Genomic DNA, 22456 nt, shown 5'->3' with positions numbered 1-22456 from the left:
TAATAGCCAGAAGCTGGAAAGAACGCAGATGTCCCTCAACAGAGGAATGGATATAGAAAATATGGTACATTTAAACAATGGAGTACTACTCAGCTATTAAAAAGAATGAATTTATGAAATTCTTGGACAAATGGATGTATCTGGAGGATATCATCCTTAGTGAGGTAACCCAATCACAAAAGAAGTCATTAGATATGCACCTCACTGATAAGTGGATATTAGCCCAAAGACATAGAACACCCAAGATGCAATTTGCAAAACACAAGAAAATCAAGAAGAGGGAAGTTAAATGGGTGGATACTTGGTTCCTCCTTAGAATAGTGAACAAAATACCCATGAAAAGAGTTACAGTGACAAAGTTTGGAGCTAAGATAAAAGGATGGACTATCCAGAGACTACCCCACCTGGGAATCTATCCCATAATCAGCCATCAAACCCAGACACTCTTGCATATGCCATCAAGATTTTGATGAAGGGACCCTGGTATTGCTGTTTCGTATGAGGTCATGCCAGTGCCTGGCAAATACAGAAGAGGATGCTCACAGTCATCTCTAAGATGGAACACAGGGCCCACAATGGAGAAGCTAGAGAAAGCACCCAAGGAGCTGAAGGGGTNTGCAACCCTATAGGTGGAACAACAATATCAACTAACCAGAACCCCCAGAGCTTGTGTTTCTAGTTGCATATGTAGCAGAAGATGGCCTAGTCAGCCATCACTAGGAAGAGAGGCCCCTAGGTCTTGCAAACTTTATATACCCCAGAACAGGGGAATGCCAGAGCCAAGAAGCGGGAGTGGGTAGGTAGGAGAGCAGGGCAGGGGGAGGGTATAGGGAACTTTCGGGATAGCATTTGAAATTTGAAGTGTATATAAAGAAAATATATAATAAAAAAGAAATGTAAATGAAGAAAATATCTAATAAAAAATAAATAAAGTCTTGTAAAAAATTTTTTCAGGCTTCAATTCCTAGTACCCATGCTGGAAGGCTTACGAATGTCTGTAACTCTATCTCTAGGGCATCTGACAGCTTTGGTCTCTGGACACACACACACATAAATAAAAATAAAATCTTTTTAAGAATATTGTTTTCCTCAGGAATGAAAGGGCCCTGGGGAAGTGGGGGAAGGGAAAGATAGTCCATGTGCGGCCAGAGTTCCTCCTATGCTCTAGGCAGGCAGATGCAGGAGGGCTGCCAGATGCTTTCCACTCAGCCCCAGGGTGGGCACCCAAGCCCCTGATCCACTCTACAGGAGGTGGACAAAGGGCAGCCCCCAACCTGGGGCCCCAGGGCTATACACTGTAGCCCCGGGGTTATGGTAGAGAGGGGTGAGGGAAGAGGTTCCCAACACTGACCAGAGTGTGCAGCGAATCTTGATGGAGCAGAGACTCTCTATGGTTTAGGAGCTTTATTATAGAAATGCAGGGAGGAAGAGAGCAGGTAAAAAAAGAGAGAGAGAGAGAGAGAGAGAGAGAGAGAGAGAGAGAGAGAGAGAGAGAAGGCTAGAGAGAAAGAGAGTAAGAGGGAGAGAGGCGAGGCAAGGCAAGGCGAGGTGAGGCGAAAGAGAAAGGAGGGAGGAAAGAAGACAAAGAGAGGGATGAGAGAGGGTGAGAGTGAGGGGCAAGAAGAGAGCGAGAAGTAAGAGAGTAAGAGGGCAAGCAGAGGCTGAACAGCCCTTTTTATGGTCTTTACTGTTGCTAAGTAACTGGGGAGGAGTTTAGCCTGAAGATCAGAAGCTTGGGCCATTGCCTAAGTGACTACTGACCATGCTTTTCTTGTGGGGGCTGTGGGGGGCAGTAACTTAGGTGGGGGCGGGAGTTCCAGGAACATGAGGGAACACCTACCATGTCATGTAGGTGAATTATCACCACCGGGGTTCAGACCTCAGCTCAACTGCAGACCAGCCTGCAATTCTCCACATCTGTCAGTGTGCAAAGTCAGCCTAGAAGCAGTTTTCTGTATGAGTCGGGTCATTAACCTTGCAGTAGGCTTTTGGAGGCTGAGTCTTCTGGTCGTTCTCTCCGTTCTCTTTTCTCCTCCCTCAAGGACTTCTATAGACAGGCATAAGAGGCTCAGACCTCTGGGGAGGTCTTCCTGTTTCTTTAGAGCCCTACCCTTCTTGACCTGGGGTGGGGCTAAGAATCCTCTGCTCATGGCTGCCCCTGCTCCACCACCTACAACAGAAACAATAAACCCTTCTTATATTTCCATAGCCTTTGTGTGTCAGCAAAATCCTAAGTAGAATAAATTCACTTAGCTTAGCTGATGAAAATATATATATACTCCAAAGAATTTTTCTTTGCCATGTAACAGTCTGAAGTACATGCTCCTGGTTGGAAACTCTTCTACACACTGACTAGAAATTTAGGGTCAGTGTTGAGCTTGGACTGAGCAGGTCCATTGGCATCATAGGATTCTAATTGCCAGGATGGTGGAGAGAGCCAGGGCAGGAAATCTGTCTCTGGGCTAGAAACACCACACATCATTAACTAGAACTGGTCACATACCAAAGGAACTACAAAAGATGATGGGAGGGGTAGTTTATTAACATGTAGCCTGGTACAGTCTTCTTACTATGGAAAGGAATGAATGGGATTTCTGAGAGCTAATTGTTTCTACCATGGGTCTTTTGGTTTTGCTTTGCTTAGCTTTTATAATATTAAAGAAGTAGGCAGAGTTGATCAGCCTACGCCCTGCCATGCTCGACCTTGATTTATCTGAATCTCTTCTGAAACGTGTACTGTAGAAACCTACTTGAATAGGTGTCTGCCCTTAACCCTTTCCCTAAAACATATTAATGTTCTCAGAGCTGGCAACTCTGAGCATCGCCGTATGCCTAGTGTGGTGCTGGGACACTCTCTCCAGCAGGGAAAGCTTTTCTCAGTGGAGCTAAAACTTGATCAGGAGTAAGATCCTAATCTCAGCCTACAGGGCGAAAATCTCCCTGTATGACCCCAGAGCATTCCCTTCCTCAAAGAATGAACTTGGGAGATTTTCAGTTGGCTCCCATTAGGACCCAGAAGCCAGGGGGCTTCCTCCAGCCTGGTAGCAGGGCACCAGATGACATAGTTTCTTTCTGTATTCAGGTTATAGCAAAAGCCTATGTCCTTGACCTCCGTTAAGAGTTAAGCTAGCCTGGCATAATAGTCACATAAGGGAAAGCATACATTTCTCTAGATGACTTTTTGTCAGTGAACTTCTCCCATCAAAATCATTTCTTTGGTGTTGGAGTATGTCCTGGGCTTTCTCTGAACTATGTCATTTGGCCACTATGGCTTTTGCTTAGTATTTTTCCACCCTAGAAAGAAGACTGGATATGCTGTGTGGATTAGCAACTCTGGAATAGGAAAGCATCTATTCTGTGAGATCTAGAACTTGCCCCTGGATCAAGCCTGGAGAGGGGCTTAATGATGTGAGTGCTTCTCTTGTACACAATGCTAGCATTGTCAAAGGCCGAGAGGAAAGTCAGAGCCTGGCAGGCCTATCCTATCAGAGTCTTGTTCACATTGAAAAGATTCCATTCTTCTGCTAGCAGCATCCTGCCCAGGCTTCTACACCAGGTCTGTGGCTAGAAATGTCTCCTAAGGCATTTTTGTTTGGGTTGGTTTTGTTTTATTTTAAAAGCAGCCTGCATCAGTGTACACGGTAAAAGGGTTTGCAAGAATCTTGTCATTACCCGTGTCAAAAGAGGCAAGATGGACATCTGCCAGGGTGTTGCTGCCTGTCTGCTGGTGTCCACATGCAAGAAAACATAGATTTGAGTCTACCTCTCAACCTGTGTTTCCAGGCCCCCCAAGCCAGTCCATCTATTATGGCAGGGTTTCCTACAATGCTTCACTTAAGATATAAGTTGGTAGGTTCAAAGAGCAAATGGTCAGGTATAGTGGTGTCTTTAACCCCAGAACTGTAGAGGCAGACATAGGTGGGTCTCTGTGAGTTCCAGGCAAGCCTGGTCTACAAAGTGAGTTCCAAAGCCTGGGCTGTTACACAGAGAAACCCGATCTTTAAAAAAGTGTAAATGTTCCAATAAATAGACACAAAATCTCCAATCACCCTCTTAGCTCTGTTTTTTTTTTTTTTTTTCTTGTACTGGAGAAAGTGTACTTCTCAGAGTCTTGCCACTCAAGAGCCATGCTGGTAGTCAGCAACTTAGAAAAGACTTAGGTTCCAGAAAGGATTTTCATGGTGGAAAAAATGTAGAGAAATTACAATGACAAGATGATGTCGATTCTCTTCCATGTATTCAGATCTGAAAATAGCAGCTTTCTAAGTTTACAATGCCACAGTCCCATTCACATGGGCCTGAAAAGTCCCTCAGACTATAGAAACTGCCACTTTTGCCCAAACCCAGTAGGTTCCTCTGATGCCCCAGGGGAAGTGAGCGCTGCAGTTTGGACCTCTCCGAGTCTCTTGTCTGCTAGGGTCATGAGTGACTTATGTCTGGAGACCTTGGGAGTGTGGGTGCATTTCATGCCAAGGACTGCTTTGACAGTTATTGTTCTGACTTCTACAATGTCTCAGAAACACAAAGGACCAGTTTCAGCACACAGCATTGAAGAAAAGTCCTGGTCTTTGACATTTACACATTCCACATGCATGTCCCGATACTCAAATGCTCCCTTAACTGGTCCCAACACTGTTAGCCAGTTTGTTGGGCCACACAATCTGCAAAAGATTAATCAATGATGTAACACACAGGATATGATTGGCTTAAAATATAAACTGCTTTCTCTCTTTATATTGACATGTAACATGTTTGGCATTGGAGAGTCCTCAGAACCTCAGGAATCTGGCGATTTAAGACACACAAAAAATGTTTGGGTGTTGCTGTTTTGAATTTGTTTTTGTCTTTCATTATCTGGGGAATTCCTTCCTTCCTCATGTCTTTTCTGTTGTAATTTGAACCACAGGCCTGATTCTCCACTACTGCGTGTATTAGAAACTTACTGTGGGAGCAATGTTGGAGACCTTCAAAGAGCTGATTCTTTGCTGAGTACATGGCATAAATGACTAACTATGAAAAACACTGGGAATCCATATGGTTAGGTATCCTAGTAGAATTAACATTTTGGTAACTTACTGAATAATAAACCGAGCTTTTACTGTAGATAAATACAAACCTTTCATAAAAATGAAAAATAATTTAGCTGAAATTTTGGAGCTTTTTATCTTTGTTACTGTTGCTTCCTTCCTGTCAAGCCACCAGGGAAACAGGCATACAGGTGTGGCTATCTTGACTCTGAACCCTGACAGAGACCACCCTCTCTTCCCTTCAGAAGGTTCTGCCCTGTGCATGCGGCCCAATAAAACGTAAAACAGCTTTGAGTCTTTTCAACATCCTGTGCAATTGCATAGGCTCCTCCTCCAAGAGGAGCTATGCCTTTCATTGGTTAAATGGTGTGGATATGGCATGTACTACTGCCAAGAGTGAACTTGTAGTTGGTTGAACTTGTGACATACTGCTGGAAGTGAGCCTGTGATTGGTTATTGTCAAAGTCACAGCTTTCTTCCCTTACATTCAGGTTTCTCACTCCTATTCTTTCAAGACAAGGCTTAAGCTTACAGAAACAAGGAAATGCAAAATCGCAGGGTCCTGAAGCAGCCATTATTTGCCATCACTTATGCTCCATTGCATCTTGGATAGACATGAGTCTCCTCCACGTTACCTTCCCCCAAGGACCAGCCTGGAATTGTGAGCCATTGTACCTGACATTGAAGGGGATGCTCACTGTTTGGTCCTGCTAACCGCCCAGGGCTGAGGACAATGTTACTATAGTTCATCAGCTGGAGCCATTTTCAAGGTCCCACATAGCCCAGATGGAGAAGAAGGAGGCTGCCATTGCCATTGTAAAGTGCTCCCTCTGTACTGCTGCACTCACTGTGCCCTTCTGCTGTTGCTTCAGACTCTACAAGGTACTACATATAACCTTTGAGAGCCTGGAGAGATGGCTCAGATGGCAGTGAAGAACACTGGCTGCTTCCAGAGTACATGAATTCAATTTCCACCCACTACATGGTGGCTCATAGCTGTCTGTATTCCCAATACTGCGTGTTCCAATGTCCTCTTCTGGGTACTTCTGACACTATTCATGCAAGTGGTACACAGACATACATACAGGCAAAGCACCATACCCATAAAATAAAAGTGCATTTAAAAAACCCTTTGAGACGTTTTCTCTTGCTGGGTCCTCTTTGATAACATTCTTCTCTATAAACATCTTCACAAGTTCCTGAGATGAAATTAGGAGAATCCATTGTGTTACATCTAAAATGATTATTACAACATATCTGTCTTTCAATAATTTATTTCACCTGTCGGGGAATGACTCAAGAATCTAAAGAGAAGCCGGGCAGGGTTGCACACACCTTTAATCTCAGGCTTGGGAGGCAGAGGCAGGCGAATTTCTGAGTTTACAGAATGAGTCCCAGGACAGCCAGGGCTACACAGAGAAACCCTGTCTCAAAAACACAAACAAACAAACAAACCAAACAAACAGAATCTAAAGAGAAGCCTCACTCCCATGCTTTATGTGAGAAGCTGGTTCCAGGGTGTGCTGTGCTTGTCCATGTGATTGGTTGGGGAGTCCTCCTGGAATGGATGTGCTGTACTGGCCTCTTTCTGATGTGGCTGGTGTCCTGACATGGAACCTCTGATGTGGCACTTACTGTTAAGTATTCTGTTGTTTCCTTAGTCACCCTCTTTCTCTAGTGTATCAGTACTAGGGACACCTGAACTTCCCTAGCCTCAGTCATCCACACTACTCTCTAAGTATCTGCAACAAATCTTGGCAGGGCATATCAGTATATGTTTGCCGAATGAATCAATAACAGATACTATGCAGAAGTAGTGGGGGAAAGCATTAGGACTGCAGCCCATTTGTGCGAGGTCCGAGTTATACAGAACAAAGGCTAAGTAAGGGGCAAAATGACAGCCAAGCTGTTCCAGTAGAAGGGAAAGGAAAAGGGATGACTGTTGTGGGTGTTCTTACTGTTCAGTGTTGTGTTTAGGGAGAATTCTCTGAATCTACCTCACGGTCTCCTCCACCCACCCATGGCCACAGTGCTCTGGGATTGGGGAGGATGCTCTATGACCAACATTTGCTTTCAGTTTGCCACTTGATGAGCCAGCTTATTGATTTAATTTTTCTGTTAGTTGAGCTACTGATTATTGGGATAACTTCTCCTGGCCAAGTTGAACTGACCTTCAGTCTTCCCCCACTCCTCATTTACACCAGGGAAATAACAAGTGGAGGGTCCCTGAGGCAGGCAAAGACTTTCAAGGCACAGAGTTGCTTGTCATGACTCCTCTATAATGAAGGTAAAACATACCTTTTCATGGATTATTCCAAAAATAGGGGCACAAAGTTAAATTGTATATGACTAAATGACTAAATCCTCAGTGTCTCAGTTACCAATGCTTTGTAACAAACTGCCCATCCTGAAGGTGTATGGCAGTCCTTTCCCTTCTAGACTGTGTGTATCACTAATTTAGATGGCTGTTTCTGCTTCATGGTGCCTTGAGCTGCTGTTACTGAACCAAGCAGCTGGAATGACTTGTCAACTGACCGTGTGGATCATGGGAAGGAACTTTTCTTTGGTTCTGGTAGTTGATGCTTACTGTGGAAAAAGTTCTCATCTAGAGCTACAAATAGAATGGCCAACAAGTACCTTCACGAGTGTGGCATGGGCTTGCTTACAAGATGGCAGCTCCAGGGACAAACACTACAGGCAGTCTACAGGGCTGAAGCTGAGATACTGAGGACCACGAGTGGAAGTCGCATGTCCTTTTCTTTTATAAGTGTTCCCTTTGTCAGTTCTATTTGGCTAAAGAAATCACTAACCAGTTCAGACTCTAGGGGGTGAGGATCAGAGGCTCCTCAGTCTGGGGTGGCACCAGGGACATTTCAGTTTGTCTGTTATATTTGGTTTTACAGTAGTGAGGATTGATTCCAGGGCTTCCCACATACTAGGCAAGCATTGTGTACTAGGTTGCCCCACCAGCCCTCTTTTTACTGATTTTGAAACTGGTTCTTGCCACGTTGTACATGTTTGTCCTGGATATCTCTATAGCCTGAGAAGGTCTTGAGTCTGGCATGTTTAGCAGCCTGTGTTTAACAAACTCTGGTGTGGGCAAGCTCATTGTGCTACCTTAGGACACCCCAGCCTGCTGCAAACTGGGAGTTTTCCTAAACTCCCAAATAAAGTGGCTGTGGATTTCTGTGAAGTACATCATGTTAAGGGGAAGGGCATAAGGAAACATGCCACATATTGCTTTGGGAAACATCACTGAGACCATGTTCTCTGGCTATTCCCTGGCATGCCAGGTTGTAGAACAAGAGACAATTCTGCTGCTGCTCTAAATTATGAACCTTGCTGCTTATAGGGTTATGTAACTCATGCTGGCTCTGAACACAAACCATTTCTTTTTCTGAATTTCAAGTCCTAGATGGCCTAAATAATCTTTACTTATTTAAAAGCTTTACTCCAAACCAGGAGTGTGTTTTAAAATATTGGATTTTGCTCAAGTCCTTACCCATTCAACAATTAGCACTTTGTAGCCTCCATGCAAATGCTGGGAAGGTGAATGGACATGAGTCAAAGTCTGCAATGTTTTCTCTGCAATCAAAATCTCTCTGAAAACTGTGGGCAGAACTGAAGACCAGCAAGACCCTGCAGTGTAGCATGGCAGCTGCTCTCCATGGGTAACCTGGAAAGGGAATCCTGCAGCCCTCGGCTGAGCAGGCAGTTCCCTCTGGCAGGTGTTAACAGTCTTGGGTGAGGAGCCAGGGCTTTGTGTATGGAACGTATGTCATCCCTTCACAGTGTCTTCCAGACATGTTTCTGTTCTCCACAGCTGTATCCAGCTTGCTTGAAGGGCCTGCTATCACCTGAACTTTGTTCCCATTTCATTTACCCCTTGTAGGTTCCTTTGCCTTGTACAAGCTTCTGTTTAATGATTTTTATTGCAACTAGTAGGTTGTTTTTTGTTGTTGTTGTTGTTGTTGTTGTTGTTTTGGTTTGGTTTGGTTTGCTTTTCCTTCTGCTTCTTTAAGTATTTTCATGTGCTAGGTTCTATTTCAAGCTCTTTTACATAACCTTTATAACTATTGAAAAAGAGACACTAGTACTGATTTTTAAATTCTTTTAAATTTTATTTTATCTGAAACTAAACTTTAAACAAGGCATCAAGATTGTGTAACTTGTCAGAGATGACACAGGAAGCTGCAGATGTGGGACTTGAACCCAGGCTACCTGGTGCAAGACCCAAGCCCATAGCCACTGGATTGTCTCCCCAGTGCCCCTCCCAAGCTTCCCCTTCCCTCCCAGAGCTGGAGGTACTGTAAGCTGAGCACATAGCAGCCCACCAAGTCTTCTCTACATTCTTTATTCTAGTAACTCCTCAATAAATGTACATGTAGGTAAGCAGCTGGACAGAGGCTGAGACCAGAAGTCTATCCTCTGAAACTCTACAGGACTTTCTTCATCAACAGCGCAGCTTTCCTTGAGTTGTCCTCTTAATCATTTTTGGTCACTAGAAGAACACATTTTTCAAAAAAGAATTGGAGGGGCCTCTCTGTTAATGTACAACTATCAAACTATTTTTGCATTACATTTTCATGCTTATTTCTCAAGAAGGAACCAGCCATTCCCATTGACAGCATATCTCAGTTTATATGCCACTTGCCATATGCTGCTCCTGTATTAGAAAGCATGAACTAGCCAGTACCCCCAAAGCTCGTGTCTCTAGCTGCATATGTAACAGAAGATGGCCTAGCCGGCCGTCATTGGGAAGAGAGGCCCCTTGGTCTTGCAAACTTTATATGCTCCAGTGCAAGGGAAGACCGGGGTCAAGAAGTGGGAGTGGGTGGGTAGGGAAGCAGGGCCAGGGGAGGGTATAGGGAACTTTCGGGATAGCATTTGAAATGTAAATAAAGAAAATATCTAATAAACAATCGGAAAAACCAACAACAACAAAAAGAAAGAAAGAAAGCAGACTAGAACTGTGAGATGGCCAGTGCACAAGGAGGTGCTGAGGAAGCAAAGCGTCTCGGGTCCAGGCTTGGGAGAGGTTGTTTTGTTTTATTTTTATTTTTGCGGAAAGATCTTATATAGCGCAGGCTAGCCTAGATCATGATCCTCCTGCTTTGGCTTCCCATGTGCTGGTGGGATAGATTTTTAAGTAACTATTTTTGGAGGAAAATAATTGGAAATTTACTCACTGGTGGAAAAACTAGGTGATACGTGCTTGTGTGAGTATATGTTTCTGTGTGTGTGTGTGTGTGTGTGTGTGTATACGTGTGTACTCCTCATTAATTTATGAAGTTGAATTCCTTGTTCTTTGAGGTAGAAGACTGATACATGCTTTCATCAAAGGCATGCAGGCATGGTAAACACAAGCTTCGGGGAGGCTCACTTAGGGATAGGGTGTATTCCATAGGGTGACATCAGGTGATTGGCTTCCCACCCCGTTCAGTCTTCTGCAGCTGAAGAGTATTAGCTTACCTATAGTCACCATGACCAAAACAACAGGGGAAGAGAAGGATTTATTTGGCTTACATTTTTACAGCATAGTCCACCACAGAAGGAAGTCAGGAACCTGGAAGCAAAAGCTAGTGCTGCTTATTGGCTTGCTCTTTATGGCTTGCTAAGCCTGCTTTCTTATAGAACCCAGGACCACTAGACTAAGCGTGTCCCTACCCACAATGGGTTGCCCACCCCCCCAATCAGTTACTAACAAAATGCCCCACAGGCTTGCCTGCTTACAGCCTGATTTTCTGCAGGCATTTTTTTTCAATTGAAGTTTTCTCCTCTTACATGACTATAGGTTATTTCAAGTTGACATAAAACTATCCAGCACAACTATGATACATCTTAAAATATTATTTGATTTCATCTTTGTTGTATGATATTTTGTGGTGAGACATGAGCAAATGTTTTCTCACTCCAAGTAGGGAACTGATCAAAGACCAAACTAACACTATGACCAAGCTCCAGCAGGGTGAGCCAGTGAGTTTTATTGGGGTCACTTAGACAAGCCTAGCTGACTCAAAGGCAGCTACATCACTGAAAACCAGCCAGCCATGAGCAACAATTCACGAACTCTGGAGAGCTATCCTGGAGTGCTGGGGCATGCTGCACGACACGAAGGCAGCTCAACTGGTCAGTGAGTCTCTTCCAGATAGCCTGAGTGGTCTTTGTCTGTGTAGTCCTGACTGCTCACAGTAAGGGAGGGCGGGGCTTTGTGAATCTGCTTTCAGGGACTTCCTGGGAAGTTTTAGTTGTTTACTTCCTGAGTCTTAATAAGCATCCTTTTAGAAACTTCAAAGTCTGAATAAGCTTCCCTTTAGAGTAGAATGTCTCATCTGAACAGAATCTATTATGTGGGGGCCCTGCTCACAAGAGAACACAGGGAAGCCCCACAGAGCTGCAGGGTTAGAAGACAGAAATCCAGCAACAACTTTCTGAACCTCAAGGTTGGAAGGCAAGCTAGGACTCAAAACCCAGAAATAAGCAAGGCCAAGACTGGAAGGCAAACTCTGGACACGAGCAGCAGCCTTTCTCCTTTCTTATTCTCTGCATTAGTTAATGGGTAATCTACAGACTGTGTGGCTCTCAGATAGAGCACAGTTTAAAATATTTTATCATTAATGTGACAAGGAGTTGGATAAAGAAAATGAAGCGTGATTATAAAATGCTAATTATCACTCTCAAGTGCATAGTGGGCACTTGTGAATATTTGCAGCGTAATTTGCTTTATTTATTATTTCAGTTTGGTTATAAATGTTAATTCAATTGCAGATGGTATGTTGGCAATTTACAGAGCTATAAAATTATTTGGAAATCCTAATATTTTCTACCAAAATGTTGTGGATGAGCTAAATTAAAATGAGCCTGCTCCTTAGAGTTAAATACATTAATTGGCAAGTAGGCTGCAGGGATTTGCAGATGGAGCTGGCTATGTTCACACCTTCCAGGAAAGAGGATGAAATTTCTAATTCAATGTGGAAGTTTTCTGGATGAGAAAGGATGGGAGGACAAGGTCTCTTTCCTACCACAGCCATGAGAATGCAGCCAGATTTCACTCTTGATTGAGAGTTCTGGGGAGACAAACTGGTGTCAAGTTTGCCCGTATCTACCAAGGAACTTGGAAAGTAGGCTGCTGACAGTTGTCTGCAATGCACATGCACAAGTATGTGAGTGTGTGTGTGTGTGTGTGTGTAAAGGGGCAAGCCATCTGCATTTTCACGTTTTACACTAGGTTGTCAGACAAGGGATACAGAATGGATCTTGCCTCCCACCACATTTTATACAATCAAGGAAGAAGTTGGGTTATTTTTGTTGGTTTTGTTTTGTTTTTGTTTGTTTTGTTTTCATTTTAAGTTCTTAAACTCATATTAAAGTATAATATGCATTAAAAAGTTATCTTCAACTCACACTTAAGTATAAACCAGGATTTCCCAGACTGGAGGGATGAGGAGTGAGTAATAGTCTCTGGATGGTCCATCCTTTCGTCTTAGCTACAAACTTTGTCACTGTAACTCCTTCCATGGGTATTTTGTTCCCTATTCTACAGAGGAATGAAGTGTCCACACATTGGTCTTCCTTCTTCTTGATTTTCATGTGGTTTGCAAATTGTATCCTGGGTATTCTAAGTTTCTGGGCTAATATCCACTTATCAGTGAGTGCATATTAAGTGACTTCTTTTGTGATTGGGTTACTTCACTCAGGATGATATCCTCCAGATCCATCCATTTGCCCAAGAATTTCATAAATTCATTGTTTTTAATAGCTGAGTAGTACTCCATTGTGTAAATGTANCACATTTCCTGTATCTATTCCTCTGTTGAGGGACATCTGGGTTCTTTCCAGCTTCTGGCTACTATAAATAAGGCTTCTGGGATCCATCCCATAATCAACCACCAAACCCAGACACTATTGCATATGCCAGCAAGATTTTGGTGAAAGGACCCTGATATAGCTGTCTCGTGTGAAGCTATGCCAGTGCCTGGCAAATACAGAAGTTTATGCTCACAGTCATCTATTCCATGGAACACAAGGCCCCCAATGGAGGAGCTAGAGAAAGTACCCAAGGAGCTTGTATGGGTCTGCAACCCTATAGGAGGAACAACAATATGAACTAACCAGTATCCCCAGAGCTTGTGTCTCTAGCTGCATATGTAGCAGAAGATGGCCTAGTCAGCCATCATTGGGAAGAGAGGCCCCTTAGTCTTGCAAACTTTATATGCCCCAGTACAGGGGAATGCCAGAGCCAAGAAGTGGGAGTGGGAGGGTATAGGGGACTTTCTGGATAGCATTTGAAATGTAAATGAAGAAAATATCTAATAAAATTTTGAAAAAAAAAAGAGTGAGTAATAGTGTTCTGAAGGATGACAGTTGGTGCTTAGCACCCATGTTGGGTGGCTACAAGCACCTTTGGCTATAGCTTCAGGATATATGATACCCTCTGGTCTCCATGAAGCACCCACATACACCCCCATCTCTTTTTGTCATACACACACACACACACACAAACACACACACACAGAGGCATACATCTATGTGTGTTGTATGTGGCTACTCTATCACCACAGAGTGAGTATTTAAGAAGGAGATTATAATTAAAAGCAAAAAAAAAAATCTGCCAGGACCCAGATTAGACTACCTGCCATCATGTAGTGAATGAAATGGAAACTTCAGCCTGTTTTGGTTTTGTCTTCACCTCAATTATATATTTATGGTCCATAAGAACTTGGGGTAGAGAAGAAATTTTCTAGCAAACTTCTTGTTTTTGAAAGCTGGACAATGGTAAATGTGAGTCCCAGCTTCCTTGTTTTGTGTTGTTAATAAGTAAAAGAAGTGATATGATATTGCCATTATATACATGCCAAACATCCTCTTTGCCCCAAAATAAAAATAAAAGTAAGACTTATTTTCTTTTATTGTCAAATTAAAAGCATAAACTAAGCCATGTCCATGCAATGTTCCACTTGCGTTCATAATTAGGAACCTGCATGTAACAACCATGTCAGCAACATGCTCCCTTTGCTAACCCATTTGGGGAGATGTCATTCCTTCTAAGAAATACTGTGCTTAATTAATTCTTGCTCCTAGGAGGTCAACCTGGGGCACTTGTTATGGCTTTAATTGGTGGTATAAATCCTGAGACACAGGAGGAAACGTAGACTGAGCAGTTAGTGGTCTCTCACCTTTTGGGGAGTGTGCTGTAGTGCCAGCCCATCATGGACAGTGACAGCTTCTAGGTCTGATGGCTTGAGGTCTTGTCACACTGACATGAGGAGTAAAGGCCGATGCCCAATGAGAAAAAAGTTCAGCAGCAGGTACTGGTGTTCTACATTCAACAACGGGAGGCAACCTGCTACCATCTGACTGGGAAAAAATGTGTTTCTGTGAACTCCAGGGCCTACATATTAAATTATGTTCATTATACAACCCATCTGGAGTCCCTGCCAAGCCAAAAACAATCATCTTACGGGCATTAGCAAAAGGAAGCAAAATGTAATTTTTTTAATTGTATACTTTTCATTTCCATTTATTTTCCCTTTTATTGAAGAAAGCAGATCATACGGAAACCATCATCCCCTCCCTTGCCCTCATTCCCTTCAGGGCACAGGCGGAAAAATCCCTGGCTGTGGCTTCTCGCACATGGTGGCATGAGGTGACATGAGGCTGTTTGACATAGAAGAAGCCAGTAGCTGGTTTGGGAGGTTGAAGCTGGGAGGTAGATTTCAGAAGGAAAAAGAACACAACGGCTGGTGCTGGCTTTCTCTGAAGTGGGCTGCCACAAATTACATTTGACAGAGTAGAAATGGAACTCATAAATATCACATAAGATGTAGCTTATTTTTGTGTCCTCTTATCAATGTAGGCTGGCTGGGTTTGACTCAAGACAAGTCTCCAGGATTTGGGACATTTATTACTCTCCAGCTCTTTGCTTACCTGACTGACAAGCCCCCATAGAATGTATAAAGATGATGCTCCCCACATCCAGACCTGTGGAGATCTCAAATAATGGTCCTAGGAGGTAGTCTGAGGGGTTCAGGCTGGAACTGAGACCGTAGCTGAGCACTTCGCACAGTGGTTTGATGGCAGAGGGAAGCCCCTACCCTTGTGGACCCTATTGAGTGCTTTCACCCCTGACCTGCTGGAGGGCAGATGGCAGATGGGTTATGCAGCAGACTCCATGGGCAAATATCTACTGGAGCCAAATGCGGTCCTGGATCTGATCTGGGGAAAACATTTTATATAGCAAATGGCATGCAGACCACTGCCTGGGCAGCATCTGGGCCTGCCTGCCACTCACTGTAAGCTCACCTATGAAAACTCCTGGGCTGCTAGATTCCAAAGACTCACTTCAAATTCAGCAACAGTGAAGTAAGTGATTTGGGGCCGCCAACAGACACATCCAGGGCACATTAGCCTTTCTTGGTGACAGTCTTAACAGATTTACAGTGGAGAAGAAACTAGACTAAATCCTGAGTTGCCCATTGTGAATCCTGAGTTCTATAATTGGCCCTGTTTCATCAGGTGTCTTATACAGGTTAGGAATTGTACTATATGTGTGTGTTATTATATATGTGTGGCTATAATATAAATGTGTATGTATACACACACACACATTCAATTGCTCTAAATCATTTTCCACTTGGTCAGGCACACCCACCCATGGCTCACCTCTGATTATTGCTCTGTGACATGACTGAGTTTTGGAGGGAAGTGGAGGGGGGGATTCTTGGTGAGGGCTTCTTGTTCACACACAGGTGCTCTTTTGTGCCTAGATGGGATGGAGAGTATCGTGTCATTCTTTGAGCTAGTAGGGCCTGGAACTCATGGCACTTCTCCTGCCCCTGACTTCTGAGTAACAGATTACAGCTGGAAGCCTTCCTGCTAGGTTTATGTCTTCTATAAGGAGACAGGCTGTCTTGCTCTTACCCATGAAGATGCAATGACAACTTCATGGCAAACATACATAGCAGTTCTGGGCTTCTTCCTAATGGTGTATTGCAGTTATTTCCCCTAAATGGCTTATTTCAGCTCTTCCTGCCTCAGCGTTCTCCATTTTCACTTTCAAGAAAACAGACAAGTTACCAACACAATTAAAAGTGAAAATGGTCTGCACCCCTTGCTAGTTGTAAATGAACACAGAATACACAAGATACAATAGGTTGTAAATAATTTATATCCACACTCTGTTTTAGTCTCTAAATGAGGACCCCTAAGGTGGCATCACCAGCAGGATGCTCCTCCCTCCCCCCACCCCACCCCCCTTAATGAAGTGGGTGGAGAGAATACACATTGGGGCATTTTGTGGAGCACTCTGAAGATAAAAATTAAAAATTAAAGGGAATGCTTTGAGCATGCAAGCTCATAAAAGTCATTTTGAAATTTAAAATTACAAATTAGTTCAAGTCTCTTTCAGAAGGACTCCTGCATTTGGGTTTCTTTTTCCTGGAAAGGTGGAAACCTACCTTTGATGTGACTCCCTGACACTGTCACAAGATCTGTGACACTGGCTGGGGTGTCCAGAAGCCATCTCTTGACCTTACCACATTATCCTCAAGGGATATTGAAAACAAACAGGAATTGGGATGAGATGCCAGGGCCCCCAGAGCAGATCAAGGGCAACTCAGTGTACCTGCTTTCCTCTCCCGAGGAAGCACTTGTCCGACCCTCAGGGATCTATTCATCTGCACAACTCCCACCAGCAGCAAGAGCACCACTCGCTTCAATCCCCTCAAGGCTGGAAACAGCGCTGCCTGTGTTCAGAAGGCTGCATGGCCCTTTGCAAGTTCATAGAGTTCATTTGTGATTTATGGAGCCTAGGTCTTTTTTTTTCTGCACCTGCCTGTGAACATCTCCTAATTACCCATTGGAGAAAACTGTATAGAAATATCCTTGCTGAGATTGTGTGCGTTCCAAGGAAAAGGGCCAACCCCATCCAAAGAAATGTTTGGTCCTGTCTGATCTAAGGAAAATAATCCACAGACTCTACAATAGACATAAGATTCCAATACCCTGGTGTGTTTAGATCCAGTATTCAAAAGAAACACACCCTTCCATGTTATCTCCTTTGCCCTTCTGGAAGCCATTAGAATGATGAACATCGTTCCCTGGACCCATTAGTTCTAGAGAGAAAAACTAGGGTGAGGCCCCCAAAACTCCAGGTGAGCCTTCCTACCCAGGGCGAGGGATACAGCATCTTTAGAACAGGATTTGACACCAGGGACTACCATCCTTTAATAAGCCCTCCCTAGACCACAGGAAGTTCTCTGCAGCCAGACTGCAGAGGGAATGCAGTTTTGATGTGGGCGAAGGAGGAATGTTCAGCTTTTCACAAAAGATAGATGTTCCTCCTGTCTAAAGGCAGCAATTTTTGAAAATGAAGCTGAGCATTTAAAAATAAGGGCTCTGTCAGGGAAAATAAAACAGCTCCCGCTACATCCATTAGGTGGCCTTTAATTGAAAGCTGGAGAGCAGTCTGAGTCATGGGCAGGTGCCTCTTTCACCGCCCACGGCCTCTGGTGTGGTGAGAGGCAGCCGCTCTGTATCAGCAAGAATTGGACAAAACAGAGAGTAGAAAAACAGACTTAAAAATTAATTCTGTGTATTCTGGTAAATTTTCTCCTTCTAAAGTGGGATGCATCCATGTAAATAGAAAGTCTTGGAAACAACAGTAGCTGAAAGAGTGTATGGTTCCCAAGCAGGTGCGTGGGTGGAGACTCTAATGTGCTAATTGCAGGCAAGTTCATTGTGTTTAAAAGAACTTTGCCTTTGCCTTGGGGACCTATTTGATCTCAAATCTTGGCCTTGTGCTAATATAACGTAGCAACTTTAATGTTAAAGATCAAGCAAGGGAAGCCTGTGGGTGAAATTCCAGCCCATCTCCTTATTAATTTGATGAGAGAGAAGGGGAGTTGGAATAAATCACTAAATTAGCATTTCTGCCTGAATTTATGATATTGGAGCCTTGCTGCTGGAAATATCACTTCTCTTTTTTATTCGAAGAATGTTCTGGGGAAGGAAGTGGGGGAGGGGGCCAATCAAGGACAAGGTATAATGACACAGCTATGTGAAGCTGCCATATAATGAGACTCATGGCTTTCTGTGCTAGCCTAAAAACGTAATTTAAAAAAAAGAAGAAAAGAGTTTTGGTGGTTATTCATTCATTAGGTTTAGGTTTCTGTTTGGTCTTGCCCTTCCTATAATAATGTTAGAGTTCCCAATGCTTTCTCCCCAAAGAGAGTAAGATACAGCCCTTCCTACCAAGGTGAACTGTCTTGTACATACACAGGGCAGCATCCTGTTATAAAATTTCTAATAGGCTGTGTTGATGGCTGCAAACAAGATCATGGTTTCCTGAGGGTCTGCCTCTCCTCTCTCCTGGAGCATGAGCATGCATAATGTACAGGAGAAGGAGAAGGACTTTGTCTGTGGAGTCGACAGAGCACAAAGATGCAGTGTAGAGAGAATGTCCTGGGTGAGAAGTGTCACTGTCCAAAGCCACTGGAAGCCTCAGCTGTGGGAGACAGGAAATAGCACCCTCTCACTGACCACATCTGTCTTTGGGGCTGTAACTTGGGATGACACCTTCTCTTGTCAGACTGCCATGTGGTGTCAACCTAGCTTTCCACACAAGGACGGGTTCTATTTTGGAAGCTTGATCTCAGGCAGTATATTCCAGATAACTGTGATGAGATTTTGATCCCTCAGGTCCCTCAGAGAAGTGTCTGCTGCAGCCAGCTGAGGTCTCTCTCCCTGTTATTTTCATTTGCTAAGTTTTTGAAGGGACAAATGTGAGTGTCTACATTGCCTCACTTTTCTGGCCTTTATACCACCTTGGACTTTGTTCCTTTCTCCTTCAGCGTTAGCATGGAACCATGTATAAAGTCATTGGGAAAAATTCTACCAGGCGGACTCCAAACTGGCCTTGAAAATTCAACCCACTTGAGATGAGAGAAAAAGACCCATCAAATTGTGGATTGTCATTTTTTTTCTCTACTAATTTAGGTCTTTAATGCCCTAAAACATTGTAGATCCATCATTATTATTAGCATCTGTGAAAGGGCTTTGAATTACATTCTGTGTGGGGTTACCATGGCAATGTTAGGTATCATCAGGAGTGTTATGACAGAGCAGGGTCCTGCCTGCCTGTTTCCATGGTGAATACTGAACACCAGACTTACAGACTTTAAGATTCATGCTCTTTGGCAAAGTGTTTTGGGGTGTATTGAAGTGCATTTTGACTTTGTTTTCTTCTGCTAACATTCTTCCCTCCTTCCCAGTCCAGATGAGAATCTATAATTTAAGTGCAGATGATCTTTATGTCCGATGCTCAGAGCAATGGGGCCACTCACTCCTGAACTTTAGCTGGTACATTTTCTCCATAAAATAACTGAGAAGTTAAAAGCTTCAAACTCGCTGGCTTCTTGCCCTGTTCTATCTAGTGTATCCCTAACAATAAATTGGTAACTATGGAATATACTATGGAAGGGCAGCAAAGAACTGACCCACATAATCTAGAAAGCAGATGTCTTTGATTGGTTTAAAGGAAATGGTCTTGAGCTAAAGAATGCTCTGGGAATCGAGTTAATTCCTTCATATTTTAGAAGCCGATTTGCCCTCAGGGCTGTAGATTTTCTTCTGCATCTTCAGACTCTCACGATGAAATGAATGTGCTCCCAGGTGTCATCTTTATGCATGCACCCTTCTGCACTAGACATCTTGGGATAATCCATTTGCTGTCCCAACCCTGTTTTCTTGACTTTCTTCTAGATTGTTCTGAATTTGGGTGGATCTCTAGTATGGTCAGGGACACCCAGAGGTCACCAGTTAAGCTTCTGGGTTCTGCTGGAGTTTCACCTCATGATTTCAGTCTTGGCAAGAAAAATTTATGCAACTATGAAAAAGTTCTTAGTGTGCCTGCTCCTTCCCCTGCCCTGGCCTCCCAGAGTCCCCTAGGCAGGAAGTAAAGACCATAGTCAGATATCCAACAACCTCTCCAAGCTTTGCCTCTCTGGCTTTTGCTGAGGTAGTGAGATTTCTCAGAGGCATCTCAGGGGAGTCCAGGGGAGTCAAGGACTGTGGTGACTACTTAATTCTGTCTGATCCATAGCCTGTCAACAGCTGTAAGGACAAGAAGAAGAATCTGGAGACTCTCAGACTCCATGAGCTCAGGAAAGAGAAAGGCCCAGACTATACTGGAAATGCTTGTCTCTCCAAAGACATTCTGTATCATGAACCTGTGTGGGCCCTGTAAGACCACATGTTTACAACTCATCCATTAAAAGGGCTATTTTGATTAGTAGGCAAGGGGTTTTGACTAGTCCAAAATTTAGAGGATCATTACCTGTCTACTAGAATAGGATTGTGATAACTAAGCATTCATGAGGCTTCATCATTTATAACCATTATTTCACCCAATGTCATATTTTGTGAGAAAAAATTTTTTCACCTAAATTAAAATATTTGATCCAAGTGTGTCATTTCTTCTAACCATAGTTTTTTGTTTATTTGTCTTGTTTCGTAGTCTGATTGTTTTGTATGAATTACCCAGCAGCCTTTCTTCATGGGGTCCTGTTGCATTATAGTAAATTTCACTGTTAGCCTAGGCATTAGCTCTACGGCCTTCTTGGGATGCTCAGAGTCTGTAAGTGTGGACCTTGACCAAGAGCAGAGGGCATTTCTCATAGCCAATCACAGGGAGTTTTAATTAACTCCCAGATTAAAGGGACTAAGAGCAATGGTTCCTAGAACTAAGGGAAGTTGATCTCTCAGGGGGCCCTCACCTTACAGAGTCCATGAAAATGCTGTCATGTGGTCTTCCAGAAAGATTAGTCTACATGTAGAAGCAGTGTTCTTCTGAATTGGCCATAGAGCTTTTGTTTCACCTTATATTACTGTTCATCTTTCTTTACTGAATTTCCATCCTGGGACCAAGTCCTGGTAGGGATCTATTTACTTATTTAAAAACAAAACAAACAAGCATTCTTCAGCCCCTCCCTCTTGGGCAGCTGGGCTTCCAGGCAACAGGCAACTCCAACTTAACAGCAGCTGCCTGGCGTTGTGTTTTCTTTGCCTTAGGTCCGTGCCCACCACCTCGGAAGGAAACCCTCCATCATCACAGCGGCCACTGTGTTTCCTCTCTTTCCCTCCCACTTGCCCTTTGTCTTTTCTGCTGGGTGGACAGGGTCTTTGCTTGTTTGCCCACCTCAAGCCTGCAAATAAAAACTTCACAGCTCTGTCACGAATGGGCTTCCAGCCACCGAGGGTGTTTCTGTTTGTTTAAGGCAGCATGTTTCCTGGTCTTGCAACCTTGCTTCCCAGAGTGGCCTGGGAATTATTCCACAGTCTTCCAACCCCCAGCCCTGCTGGTGGCAGGTATGGGAATGTAGGAACTGTTGTCTGCTGTCCTCAGCAGCCTATGACCTGGGTGGTCACCCTACTACTCTTGGATTGAGATAGACCTGGAATCTTTCCCTTTTAATGTTGAGATAGAGCACATAAGGTTTCTGGATCTCTTTCCCTTTGAAATTCACATGGTACAGAAATTAATTTGGTTACAGCTCAGCTCACTCATGTTTGTTCTACCCCATTTCTGTTGCTGTGATAAAATATCATAGCAAAAAAAAAATTAACTTAGGAGATAAAGGCTTTATTTCCACTGTCATTTTCAAGTTCATCATTTCAGGGAAGTCAAAGCAGCTAGTCATATCACAGTACCACATCCATAGTTAAGAACAGGGAAATGATTGCATGTATATCTAGTGCTCAGCACATTCTCAATACTTAGTTCAGGACTTCTTGGTAGGAAATGGTGTTACTCACAATGACCTGAGTCTTCCCACATCAGTTATCAATCAAAACAACCTTCTACAGACATGCCTGATCTAGACAATCCCTCATCAAGACTCTTCCCAGGACAGTCTAGGGTGTATTGAATTAACAATTAAAACAAATCACACAGTGTCCCACACTGCTTTTTGAGTGACATTCTCCTGACATTTTTGTGACTAAAAATGATGCAAAAATGCTTTTCTGGAAAAAAAGTTTTTACTTAGTGCCTAACCTTAAACCACTGTAATATATGCTACACATCTAAGCCTGATTAGACAGCTGTAAAGTTAGACACAGCCCACTGTCAGAATAGTACATCATAACTCCTCACAAGTAGCTGTGTGTAATAATTAAACTAAAGGGGCTGATAGCAACACTATCTCAGAGTAAGGATTTCTGGGCTATGCTCTTGCCCAGCAAAGGTCAACTCAGGTATTATATGCTTATAATGGTGTACAGTTCCCAACAGCTAACAGTGATGATGATGATGATGATGCAAGAGGAGGAGGAGCAGGAGGAGGAGCAGGAGGAGGAGCAGGAGGAGGAGAAGAAGAAGAAGAAGAAGAAGAAGAAGAAGAAGAAGAAGAAGAAGAAGAAGAAGAAGAAGA

At 43.4% G+C, this 22456-nt stretch overlaps 1 protein-coding gene across 3 annotated transcripts in view; it reads left to right on the top strand.

Annotated features, from left to right (window-relative positions):
• The window catches only part of Rarb (retinoic acid receptor beta), a 664387-nt gene that overhangs the window by 568680 nt on the left and 73251 nt on the right, over nucleotides 1-22456 (top strand). The gene's annotated exons all lie outside the window — the stretch shown is intronic.

This window comes from Mus caroli, chromosome 14, assembly GCF_900094665.2.
Source record: "Mus caroli chromosome 14, CAROLI_EIJ_v1.1, whole genome shotgun sequence".
Taxonomy (NCBI): Eukaryota; Metazoa; Chordata; class Mammalia; order Rodentia; family Muridae; genus Mus; species Mus caroli.
Note: the sequence above shows the minus strand (reverse complement) of the source record. Positions and strands in the feature narration are given on the sequence as shown.